Consider the following 13,351-nt stretch of genomic DNA (forward strand, 5'->3'; position numbering starts at 1 on the left):
TGTGCCTGGGATCCCAGGTTTTGTAAATGCACTGGTCGTTCTGCACTCCCCGGAGAGGTCCCCGCTGTAATCCCAACAAGAGTGTGGGACGGGCCGTTTCTAGAGGAAGAGGCAGCTACCATGGGGCAGTAGCCAAGATTGGCAATAAATCTTCCTTCTCGCTGTAAACAATCCTGGAGATTGTGTCACAGGAGCACGGATGGAAGTGAGGAGGCCAGGAGCACTCGCCTGCTTTAGTATCCGGCAATAAGTGCATCCCGTTGGCTCTCGTCCCTGCTTTCTGTGCAGAGAAGACCATTCCTAGGGAGCTCTGTTGTGGCTCCTGCTCTAATGAGCTCAGCTGTTATTCTTTATGTGTGAGCTTGGTGCTGGCGAAAGGAGTACAATGGACAGCCCTGTAGCCTGAAGTCCTCTCATGTACAGAACAGGGATGGTTCAGCCACCTCCATGAACAGGACAGGCTGTGGCATTTTGGAGAAGGCTTGCAGGCCAGTTTTATATCTTTACAGGTTCCCTGCTCAACTCAACTCTCTCTCATCTCCACTGGCTGCAATGAAATTAGAGCAGGGTATTTGGCCTAGTGTTTCTAATGGAACTGAAACTCCTGGTCCGCCACATTCCCCCATCTCGAGCTAATGAATAATAACTGTGTTTGTATCTCTGCGATGCTTTCACTAAAGTTAGATCAATAAGGAATAGCTACAGACAATAAGCAAGGCTCTACAACCTGTATACACACTCTCATTTATTTCTTTAATGGATTGAATAAACCTGGCCTGTAGGAAAATCTGACAAAGTCTGATCTCTGCTCTAAAGTCCTGTGGGTGGAACTTCAAGGGGCCTAAGGGAGTTAGTTAATGGGATTTGGGCCCCTTTGAATGTCCCAGCCTATATTTCTGTGTCTCAAATGTGTGTGTAACTCCTGCTATCCTTTCTGGGCCATGATAACATGACCTCTCTGGACACTAAGCTAGCAACAAGGCTATGCTGGCTCCTAGCTCAACAAAGATTCCATGCTGCTCACCAGCAGCCAGCTAGATTCCAGCCACACACCCATGCAGTGATACAACACCGAGAGATCGCAAACTAAGCTGAGCCCTGGCAACAGCCTGAGATTTCTGGCCAGCTATATTCTGCCGACTGACAATCCCCCTACAGTTTCCATTGGACTTGGTATCTTTTAAGCAATATCCCAGACGGCTGTGTAGCATTTCTGAATACAGTACCATCAGACCACTGCTGTGCTCCACCCCAGCAGGGGGTCTCATATCAGGGGTGGGTAAATAATCTCTGGGTACACAGTTTTCGTTTAAATTTGCAAAGTGCTTTGGGATCCTTTTCTATCTATAAACATATAAGTGCAAGTAATTAATTATTATATTGGTCCATTGTTCAAATGAAATCTTACAAAAACACAATGTTGAAACATCCCTCCCTTACGAAAGGCAGTATTGGTTTTGTCTGCCCAGGCTCCCCAGTCATCAATAACACAAGTACTGAAATATTTAGAAACCTAAAGAGCGTGAGTTAAATGATTCTTTCAGAGAGCACTTTACATTTCTCAGGGTCTGTTTCTTTTCTGCCTGCTACATTGCATGTCCTGAGTTTCTGGGAGTAGAGGCGTTGCAGAGAGGGAGGTGCGACAGCTGGTTTAAAGGAGCAGAACTTTGCCCTGGAGAGGGTTTAACTCATTCAGGGGACTTAGTGGTAATTTTTTTGTTTAAACATTAGTGCTGTCAGACAACGTCAAATGGAAAACAAAGATTTATTTAGTCATTTTTACTTTCTTTTTTGGGGGAGGGGAATCCAACAGAGTAGCCTGTGGTCAGTGGAACAGTCCTCTGAATGGAACAGTCCTTCAGTGAAAATGTGATCCATAAACTAATTTCAGATTGTTAAGATTTATTGGTGGAAAATTAAATGGTCAGAGTAAAGAAGCCATAGAAATTACCAGCATGGAATATACAAAGCCTTATCCTGGTAATAAAATCTGCTGAATCCAAAGTAAGGCATTTATAATGATGACAAATAGGCTTACCAGAGACTTCCCCATCACATAATATGGAACAGGAGTGAGAGAGTAATCTCTGTTTGCTCTTTGAGTTAGGAAAGGATAAGTCACAGTCAGAAGCCGTTTTGCAGATGTAGAGGCCAGCTGTGTGCTCAGTTACAGTGGGTTAACCCTGACATAACTCCACTGACTTTGAGGGAGTTACACTGGATCTGTCCCAATGTAAATGGAAACACAATTTCGGTTCCACAGGGAGAAAAAAATACAGAGATTTTCCAGCCACTAACAGTAGCACTTTAATAACTCTTTGCTACTCACCACCCCAAGGCTCTGCTGACTCTTACAGATGATGAGCTGCTGTTCCTTTACCAGTGTGCTGTCTGCTTATGCTGCTTTCCTGTTTCAAGCTCAACAGCCTCCAGTGCATTAGCCCCTTGCAAAGCAGAAGCACCTGAAATGTACAAGAAAGCTGTAGAGTAAGGGTGGAGTCAAGAGGCAGTGATGTCATCCAAAGACGGCCTCCATTCATAAAAACAGTAGGAGCTGTTACTAGACCATCTGTTCCACTTATTTATGTTTCATTCTCAACCCTTAATCCAGTTCCTTGGCCCAGACAAAATTTGCTGGGAAGAGGTGACATCTAGTGGTAAATGTCTGAATTTATCGAGCTAGATGTTTGGATCCAAATACTTTCCAAGCACCTATTGTAAAATTGCAAACTGGCCACTGATCATGGTTGTGAAGTGGGTGCAGATTTTTGTATTAAATTATGTGTTCTCTGCTTTTCTAGAGCTCATTTCATTTGAGGAGCTCAGTACACCTGACAGAGATTGATTAATTAACTCTCAAAATATCCCAATAGGTAAACACTTTGTGATTATCCCTCCTTTATAGATGGGGAAACTGAGATACAAAGAGGCCAAGGCCCAGATTTTCAGTGGTATTTAGGCATTTCTCTGCTCAGCACTGAGGCCTACGTGATTTAGGTGGCTACGTCCCATTTTTAAAAGTCACTTAGGCACTTAGGGGGTGTGATCCACAAAGGCACTTAGGCATTGCAACGTTGAGGGTCATGGCACCTAGAAAATCCAGGAACAACATTGTGATCCACAAAGCCAAGTTAAGCAGCTAGGCTCCCTGTACAATGAATGGCAAGAGAGAGGCACATACGAATGGGGTCCACAAAAAACAGCACTTTTAGCAGGGAGCTGCTGAAGCCAGCCAATAGGAGATGCCAATCAGAGGTGTATGCTAAGCCCTGCCCCTCTCTTGCAGATGGGTGCCTAATCCAGGGAGCAGGGTGGCACCTAGCTCTGCTTGGCGATCTGTGAACGGGCACCCACCGCCTGGAGTCAGATGGCTTAGGCCCCAGAGCACCCAGGGAGTTGGCCCTTATGCCGGACCACGGATGTTGCCAGACCAGGGAGTGCCGGATTAGAGTGGTTCAATCTCTAATATTTAACCAGCTATTGGATCAAGGCATGAAGTTATTTACAGTATTAAGTTAAATTCTTTCAAAATGTTGCATGCATTTAGATCTTGCTATGAAGCAGGAAAGAGAATTATTCCCTTTGATGGTGTAATTTGTTAGCTCTCCTAGACTAAGGAGAGTTAGGCATAGTCAGTATCTAAATGGGAGACCGTTCAAGTACATGTTACTTTGGGTAATTGCATTCTGCCTTCCAAAATTGCCCCTATAGTTTCAGATAACTAGATCATGCGTCTTCATTTCCTATCCTAAATGTGTGTGTAGAATGAGTGTGTGCTATTAAACAGCTACCAACATTTGCTCCCCGAGGTGGCTGCATGTTGCTGGTGGGTCAAGAGGCTTCTGTCTGTTTATAAAGCACTCTGGGATTCTTTGGGATGAAAGGAACTATTTATATTTGTGATATTATCACTATTACTTTGTAAATATTGCTGTGTAAAGTTTGTGCTCATATTTTTTTACTCTTTTGGTGACTCCGTTGGGCTAATGGAATTGAGCAGCTGTGGTCTAGTGCACTGAGCAGCCTACAGAGGAGTCAGGAGATGTGGGGTATAGTCCTGGCTTTGACGCTGACTTGGTGTGACCTTGGGCAAGTCATTTACCAGCTCACTGTCTCAGTTTTCCTGTAAATAGGAATAATAATGTTTAGCTGTTTTTGTAAAGCACTTTAATATCTATGAAAGAAATATGCATAAGAGAAAATTATTATTATATCTAGAACACCACCGGGAAAAATCAGTTCCAAATCAAAAAACTGGTGGTAACGGAGTATTCTAGTGAGTGAAGTTATAACAGATAAACCTGTCTTCACTTTTCCTTGTACTGTAATCCTCTTCTTCTCCATGGCTTCTGATGCAGATCCAGACATTATCTCTTTCGTACCCATCCAGCCATACAACATCCATGCCTGACTTCAGTCCAGTCCTTGCTGTAGCTCAGTCTGTCAATACAGCTTCAGCCACAAGGGGTCAGAACTTTCCCATGTACAAATGGCTCTCAAACCTTTTACTTCTGTGGCCCATCTGTCCTCCTATACATCCTTGTGTTAACTACAGCACTTAGTTACAGTAACTTGTCTGTGTAACAACTGCAAGGCGAGGAAGGATTTCAGGATTTGCTCCCAGTACTGTAGCAGTGATGGAATATATGGAATTTCTCTCCAGCCATGGTCTCTTCTTATTGTCTTCCTCTGCTGAATGGTATTTCCAACATTTAGGTTTGTCAAGGCAGTATTATTTTGCAATGTTCCAAATGCAGTGAATGTCCTCCCCATGGACACTTGCTTATGTCGGCCCTTTGAGTCTAAAGTGATTTTTTACAAAGCACATTCTCTCCTCCCTCCCAGATCAAATACATACCGTGTAACTGAATTTGGGGAAAGGGAGATAGTGACAGGTGATGGCATATCTGACATCTTGTTCAGGTCACTCACAACTATGAGCCCTCCCCAATACACCCGCTCAACTGCTCTGCCAGCAAACTCTCTTGAGGACTCTGCCAGTCCAAACCTTGCCTTGCAGATACCCATCAGTGCACCCTAACTCCCGAGTTCCTCAGAGACGTCTCCCTGCCATGTCCCTCTCGCTGGACACTCATAAGTTTGCTGCATCTAGAGAGACAGAGACCCACCCTGTAGTTTATTACACAACCCTGAGATGGTTTTGTAATGAAACAAGAATGTTTATTAACAAAGAATATTTGTTAAGTACCTTCAAGAAAGAGTGAAAGAGCTAGGAAAGATCAGTGACTAAATCTTAATTTCAGCAAGTTACAATCTTTGCCTGAGCAGGTTTCTCACCAACAGTCAGTTCCCAGGGACTTCAACCCCCTTGGCTGAAGGATCCACCTTTCTCCAATTCCAAGCGCTCTGGCCCCTTTTGTCTCCCCAGTGAGAGATACCAAAACAGCATTCTGTGTCTGCTTAAATCTCCCAAGGCTCACTGACCCTGTTACAAGAGGCAGGAATGCTTCTTGGGGTGCAACTTCCATTCCCTGTTGTGATTGCTAAGTAGCCATCTCCCCCACCTGCTCGCCTGATGGCCCTTGTTTACCTTCCATGTAAATGTGTTTTCATTGTCTTTGGTGTCACTTTGCTTAATTTACATTTGGAGACACAGTCAAGCAGGCAAAACAACATTCCTTTGTCTAAGGCATACTCATTGCCTGCCAAAGACATTTTAGGAACATATTTCCAGTACACATCTATAATATTTTGTACATCACCTGTACATGCATCGCACAATAATATTAATGACTAGTGTGTCACCAGTTTGCATATGGTACCTTACATGACACCTTTTAGATACAAATTCTGGCAACAGTGAGTTGGGGCAATGAGTATGTCAGGCCTCAAGTGAGTTATGGTAGGGCGTGCCCTCTGCTAGTTGGCATTGGGGTCACAGCATGTCCAGCAGATGTGGACAGAGTGAAGAGCCAGGGTGCTGTGCTGGGGAGAGGGACTGGAATCTGATGCTGAGTAGAGGGCTATTAGGGGCATGGAGCTCACCGAAGCCTGTGTGTTGATTGCATAACTGTGAGGCTGACTAACCGGTCCAACTAGCAGCACCCAGGCCCCTGCACTGGACCTCGTACCACTGTCCGGATAAAGCTGGAGTCTATAGACATAGATGGATGAAGGAGACAGACAGATATTGCAGAGAACAGGCCGGGAGCCAGTGTGACAGATGAATCAATACTTTTCCAACAATCAACATCCATTGTTTGCCTCCTAATGTGAAAGAATTTAAATAACAATGGGCTGAAAGGCCAGGTGAGTCATAATCATAAGCCTCTCCAAGATGATCAATATACCAGTTGAGAGACACAGCACTCCTCTGAGAGCCTCTCCTAAGGCAGAGCATGCCGCAAACACTCCAAGGCCAAATGTATTCAAAACCTCAGTTGCTGCTTCTTAATCCTACCAGCCAAAAACCCAGGCTTGGGGATAGCTGCTCCTACTGGGGGCACTGACCTGTTCTGAAAACAATTCTTTGTATTTTTGTAGCAAATGCAACCATGCCCCTAATGAAGGGAGTCAAAACTAACCAAACCCCTCAGGATTTGCTAGATTAGTTAGATAAATTGTGTGTGTGTTCTGGTTTTTAGGCTAAAGCATATCCAGGGCTAAATAAACTTCAGGGCTGGAGGGCAGGAATGCTCTCACTCACCGGGTACATTCAGGCAAAGCACTTAATTTCCATATAACATTCCCCCTCTCCTCCCAGTAAAGAAGGTATAATACCTAATTCCAACAGGGCCTTTGAGATGTAATTCAAATTTGTAAAATGCGTTGAGCTCCTTGGAAGAAAGGGGCTAGATCATGGTAAAGTATTATTCTAAGTTGTTATACTGAAATAGGCTTTCCTGCCTCTTGCCCTCCTCACCCTCTCCCACCCATGCTCCTAGAACCAACACCTTGAACTGCCCCTGGAAGCAGATGCGATGCTAGCACCGGTGCAGTGTGCTTACACTAATTCACTCCACTAAACTGGCAGGATCCCATGTTCTGCACTAGCTAAAGCTCCTGAATGGTCTTCGAGCATAGTAAAGTTGTAGTCCAGCCTTTGGGGATAAGGGCCATGCTGGCTGGGTGAAGTCTATGGCAGCAAGGAACACCGCAGCCTCTTAGTAATCTGCAGCAAAATGAGCCATCAGTGCTACCTGGGAATCCAAAGCCACTTGGGAGCTCAAAATTACCCACAGAGCATGAACCTGGACAGTCCTGCAGCAGATAGAGCAGACTCAACCGCCAGTCACTGTGCGTGTTACTTCCCCTGTCAACAAGCATCAGGCCTGTCTTTTCCACCCTAATGAGCCATTTTCACTTTTAGCCAGGCAGTGGCAAAGCACTGCCCAGATCTGGCAAAAAGGAGGCATTGAACTGAGTATTACTGACATGTGGATTGCTCTGCAGTCTCATATGCCTCTCACATACACATTGGAAAAGAGGTGGGATGGAGTGCAGTTCTGTGGCATATAAACAGGCACCACCCTCTGAAAACTCTCAGACAGAAGGAGTGTAGCCATTAAAGAACAACTCTGCCCATCCTTGCCAGAGCCCATGAGTCAACCACATCTTGTCAAAGGCTGCTGATAGAGCTAACAACATCAGCATGACCGCTGACTTTTATCCAGTGAGTGATTGGAGGAGGAAGAGCATCAACTAAGGATACCTCCCTACCCTAGCCAGGTCTGAAACCATAGTGGCTGAGCCAAGGAACAGAGGAATCCAGGTGAACCCTGAGCTGCCATAGAATCATAGAAACGTAGCGCTGGAAGGAACCCCAACAGGTCATCGCCCATCTCCCCATGCTAAGGCAGGACTATGTATACCTAGACCATCCCTGACAGGAGTTTGTCCAACTTGTTCTTAAAAACCTCCAATAATGGGGATTCCGCACCCTCCCTTGGAAGAAGCCTATTCATATATATCCTTTTAATTTAGTAAGTTTTTCCTAATATCTAATCGAAATCCCCTTTGCAGATTAAGCTGATTACTTCTTGTCCTACCTTTGGTAGGCACGGAGAACAATTGATCACCATCCTCTTTATGACTGCCCGTAATATATTTGAAGACAATCACCAGGTTTGACTGTCATCAAGCCATTCTTTGACCTGTCTAATAAAGGGAAGGTTTGAGGCAGAGTGGTAATGGCTGAAGTCATTAACAATAAATGTCTTGAGCAAAGTCCTGATCATCCCTTCAGGGTATGTAGCATCTTGCTCTCCAGAAGGGAGGTATTAACATTCCCCATCAATAATGTGCCCCCAAACCTCCCTTCTGGGTTTCACCAGCCATGCGCACATTTCAGAGGACATAATCTTCAGCCCTCCTAGCACTTTCTGGATCTCTGTGTATGAATTCTGGTGAGACTCCGTTGGCCCAGGCCCATGGTGTCCTCCTGATAAACAGTGCCCTCAAGAGGGTAGCCAAACCAGTCTCGATACAACACATGTGAAGTGGGTGAAAAACTTTTCCTGACAGGAAATGCCCAAATCTGTTATTGGGTGGAGGCCATTTGGATTCACCAGACTGATCACCACATAGCTCAGTCTTGCTGGTCTGGACATCATGAAGCAGTGAATGAGAATTTAACAGCTCCTACCATAGTCCTGGCACAGAAACATAACATTTCCTTACCCTGAAGTCCTCTGGTGAGGAAACTAGATCACATGTGAGCCTTTATACTCGGATATTGATTATTTTGTTAGGTCCCCTGCTGTTCCAGTGATGAACACTGTCTGGTAGACAATCAGTTGGTTTTGGATTACATTTTCAGAATATTTATTTATAGGCATTTCTATGATGCTTATCGCTGACTGACATCCACGTGTGAGTTAGTCGTGCTGCCACTTTCTGCTTCACTGTGACAGAGCTATGGGGACTTTCACATCCTTTTCTAGTCAACTTTTAAATAATATTCCAATATAAAAATGACTGTTGGTGCAGGCTAGGTTGTTGGGGGATAACAGTGGGGTGCTTTCTCCTGATGTCACCTTGCCAGAGGGACACTTCTCCCATTCTTCTGTGTTAGGCTGGGGTTATTCTTCTGAGAATACCACCCTCGCCTGGTGGGGGAGAGGGAACTCCACAGATGCTTCTGCACCCATCTCTTGATTGCACCAGGCCCAGCTGGAGCCCTCTTCTGGCAACACAGTCTGCCCTGAGCCACTCAGCCAATACTACAGAACTAGGGTACTCTCCTCGGATGCCAACGTGTCAGCCTGGCATGCATCTGTGATAGCCCAACACAAGGCTAGAGATCTCCTCCTATAGCACCACAGTGAAAGGCCGCTCCGTAAATTGCACGGCCCCAGCCTTGGATGCTCCTCCAACAGCACGATTTTGCCCCGTCGCCCTGCTCCAGGCTGCCACCGTGTGGGGTGTCACTCCCGTCCCTTCTGCCCCCCAGTGTCCGGCTCTCATTTGGGCTGGCTGGGGAGCAGAGCTGGGAGGTAGCCCAGGGACGGACGAGGCCCCTCAGATTGGAACGTTGCCTTGAGAACCGACCCTTCCCCATAGACTGGCGGTGCCACCTCAGGCTCACCCACGGACGGGGCTGGGTCCAAGGAGGAGCCAGCCCAGTGACCCCTCCAGACCAAGGCAGTGGCACCTCAGAGACCTCGTCCCCTGCTGCTTAGGCCAGGGCCACCCCAGATACGCCCTCCCCCCCAGCCACTGAGATGGCACCACCCCAGAGACCCCCCTGTGGCTGGGATGGTACAACCCCAGAGACCTCCGTTCCCAGCTGGCTAGGGTGGGGCCACCCCAGAGACGCTCTCTACCCCCCGTGGCTGTGGCGGGGCCACCGAGGAGCCCCCCCTGTGCCGCCTACCCAGGCACCCCCCGGGGATGGGCAGGACCACGCCCAACGCGGAGCCCGCCCGCAGGCAGGCCGTGCCCGCGCACGCTCTGTCCCGCTGGGCCCCGCGCTCCTGTGCGGGGGCGGTGGTGAAGCGGGGGATCGCCTTGCCGCCTGCCTGGGCGCGCCCCCGAGCGCCGCCTCAGCAGCGCCCGAGACTGAGCCAGGAGCGCACAGCGCCGAGCCGGCCCTGCTGCCACCGCCGCGGGGTGAGTTGAGCGCGGGACGCGGCCGGGGAGCGGAACTGACCCCACGGGGAGACGGGCCCGGCAAATCCCGGGGGGAGACGGGCACTCGGGGGATCCCCGAGGGAGGGGGAGACGGGCACTTGGGGGATCCCGGGCGGGGGGAGTGAGACGGGCACTCGGGGGATCCCTGCTGGCTTCGGGAGGAGACTGACACTCAGAGCTTGTAAGCCCTTGTAGACCAGCCTGCAGTGGATCACAGTGTGGTGTGGGTCATTGTGGGGACTGACATGCGCTGGGCAATCCCGGGGTTTCAGCAGTGTTTCCCAAGGAGGAGGATTGACATGCAGAGTTCGATTCCATGGGGCCAGCAGAGTGTCTGGCGGAGTGGCATCCGGTGTGCCAGGAAGGGGACTCGCTGTGGGGCCAGTCTTGCTGGGCCAGGTGTTTGACTAGCCCCAAAGATTTCTACATCTCTTTTGTTTGAGAAAGAGAAAATCTTTGAGGAACAGCCAAACACTCAGCATGCTAAAGTTCTCCTGAGGGTGCCCAGTGTCCCCTCCTGCATTGATCATCCCCCCCAAATCTCCCGACCCACAAATGCCCTGGGCTCTCCTCTGTGTTTTTTCTCTAGCACCCATTACCATGGTATCTGGGTGTGTGAGACTTCCTACAGTGCAACTTTCAGGAAAACCCAAACAGTATTTAAAATAAAAACCCCTAATTTTTCTCTAGCTGTGAACACAGGTGTTGCTTTGTCAGTCTTTGAATGGAAGCAAAAATTGACAATAACCAACATTTACCAATTTAAGGGAAGCCCCAAGAGTCTGTAGTGAGCCTGGATCTCATTTGAATAAAAAATCCCAGTCCGTGCTGGTCAGGAAAACCAGGCTATCAACAAACATGATTTGCCCTGATTTGTAACCAGTATTGTTGAATCCCAGTGGCGTCAAAGCCCAAGGGCTCATTCCATTCCAGTTGTTTAGTCCTTACCTGAAGGCATAATCCTTTGTTTGTGTCATTACAATTAGCTGAACAGTTGTCACAGGAGATTACTACTCAGGTACGGAATAAGAAGCTGGAGTGGACAAACTCTGAAAGGAGCAGAGAATCTGTTTTGATCTCTGGAATCCTAGAAACAGCCCCCTATTGCCTTCCCCTTTCCCTCTGGATAAAACATTGACACCCAGGCAGAATTGCTGCCAAAGTGAATGTGTTCCAAAGTTTTCCATAGAGCATCAGTGGCTCTTTAAGGAATGGAAGGAAAAATGCATGTTGGCTTCCCAGACTGTGCACGAGCTGTGACCTCATCAGGCTGGTGCACGTGAACCAGGAAGCAGAACACAACTGAAATAAACAAGACAGGTTGAGAACTTGGGAGAAACTGAACAGCTGTATGAGTAGAGAAGGGGGTAAATGGGATTTGATAACAGATTCCACTTTCTGTGCTCGTCAATAACCTCTATGCAGTGGATGAGCTGATTAACTACTTGGGGGCTCGGTTCGCTTGCCTCTTCCTAATTTTTGACCAGCAAAGATTGTAGCCCTGTCTCAGTTGTTCTGTGTGGCAAGCTTCCTTTCTTCTTTTTCTTTTGTGTGAGGCTTATGTGTGTGGTATAATCGGTGTGATTTGATTACTAACATTTGTATTGAGTAAACTTTAGAAACAAATAAAAACATAGGGCCAAATTCTGCACCCTGTTACCTGAGTATAAATCCAGAATAACTATTGATTTCAATGGAGTTCCTGCAGATTTGCCCCAGATTTAATTAATAGCAGAATTTGGCTGAAGTTTTGCCCCTTTGCTAGCTGCCCGAGTATGTACCCAGGAGGTCTGGGCAGGCTTGTAGTCAGGTGGCTAGCTTGAGCCACTGCCTATGCTACCTAGCCATGTTGCTATTTTTAGCTGGAGCAGAGTTAGCATGAATCTGTCCCCTGCACTGGGAGGCATGCTCCCAGCTGCAGAGTGGACATATCTTGAGATGCATTGGGAAGGTTTGCAGAGCGCCCCTCTGCGCTATTGCTAGCTCAAACCATGCCATCTGGCCTTTCCTGTCATGAAATGTTTGATCTAAGAGAGATTTCTTTCCAAAATCTGAGTCTTTCTTTTTAAATTCCTCTCCAATCCTGCAGGGAGATCTGCAGCTTTCCAAAGTGATCTCTTTCTGAATGGAGTTCCTCAGCCACCTCTGATGTGGCTAAACAATCCCAAACTAAGGGGACATGCCATTCATCTCAAGGGGGCAGGGGGAACTGATCCTGATTCCTTTCGAAAAGGGAGCACAACAACACACGTGTAAAGTGGTTGGGGTGGCTGTTTATTTCTAAAGTAAGTGTAGCGGGGGGGGGAGAAGTGTGGTTTTCATGCTGCAGTTTTTAATAAAGGAAATAATGATACTATCTCCCTCCTGTTTTAGGAACGTGGATCCTTGGTCAGGAGTCTAGCAGAGACCATGAGCTGTTGCTTGGCTCTAACCTTCTGACTTTCAGGTGAGTTGGAACATACGACACGGTGGGTCAAATTCACCCCAGTCTAATCCCCCTGCAGTGAGTGGAGTTAGATCAGGGATGGATCTGGCTGACTTTGAAGTGTTTGGTCCTGGCTGGGCTTGCATTGATGAGGATGGCAGCAGGATTTGTGGTCAATGTGAGGCTGAATAAACAAACAGCCACGGTGGAACTGTTTTTTCAGAAGTAAATTTTTCCAATGTTTTCACCTTGGGTGCTGTTGAATTTAACTTGGGTCCGAAATTTAGTTTCTGTTCAAAACCCCATGAGCATAGATATGGGGTTATGGGGAAAATAAAATCAAAACTTTTCTTTATTGTATTCGATTGAAACTTCCTCCCTGGCTTATTGGAAAACTAAACACAACAGCAGCCTGCTTGTATGTGAAAACCAGCCAGTGAAATTCACCACGCTAGTTTCATTGCCTGAAGTGAAGAGAAGACCGCAAGCAAACAGCACAAATGGTGGAAAGTCAGCTGCCATTTTAAAAGCTCTTTCAGATTTAAAAATCAGGTGAAGAAATAAAGCAGTTCTACCTTGACAGTGCCTCTTTAACGTACGAGGATGTTACCTTTTACAATGTGCCTTTCGCTTCTTCTGGCTGTGGTATGGTTAGAGTGATCTGGTCTTGGGAGGGGTGTGAAGCACAGTTTAAAGTCACATTGATCATACTCCAGCCCTCTTTAAGAAGTGAGCCTCTTCCCACAAAGCTCTTTGCCAGTAGGCGAGATGAGAAACAAATGACCTCTTACATTGTAGTCCTTAACCTTCTGCCTAGTCCATTGTACCATAAAT

General features: G+C 47.0%; 2 protein-coding genes across 3 annotated transcripts in view; one reads left to right on the forward strand and one right to left on the reverse strand.

The window, feature by feature from the left end:
* The window catches only part of LOC112110608 (semaphorin-3D-like), a 40,812-nt gene extending 38,381 nt beyond the window's left edge, over nucleotides 1-2,431 (reverse strand). The window contains exon 1 of the mRNA XM_029912575.1: nucleotides 2,330-2,431. The gene's annotated coding sequence lies outside the window, so the exon portion shown is untranslated. The remainder of the gene's footprint in view (nucleotides 1-2,329) is intronic.
* Nucleotides 2,432-9,932: 7,501 nt separating this feature from the next.
* The window catches only part of TEX264 (testis expressed 264, ER-phagy receptor), a 130,464-nt gene continuing 127,045 nt past the window's right edge, over nucleotides 9,933-13,351 (forward strand). The window contains exons 1-2 of one of the 2 annotated variants that reach the window (XM_024205705.2): nucleotides 9,933-10,071; nucleotides 12,466-12,538. The gene's annotated coding sequence lies outside the window, so the exon portion shown is untranslated. Of the gene's footprint in view, nucleotides 10,072-11,383; nucleotides 11,460-12,465; nucleotides 12,539-13,351 lie in introns of those variants that run through there. The other variant, XM_024205706.2, reaches the window with a different exon arrangement.

The sequence above is a fragment of the Terrapene carolina genome, unplaced genomic scaffold, assembly GCF_002925995.2.
Source record: "Terrapene carolina triunguis isolate 2854851 unplaced genomic scaffold, T_m_triunguis-2.0 Scaffold232, whole genome shotgun sequence".
NCBI lineage: Eukaryota > Metazoa > Chordata > Testudines > Emydidae > Terrapene > Terrapene triunguis.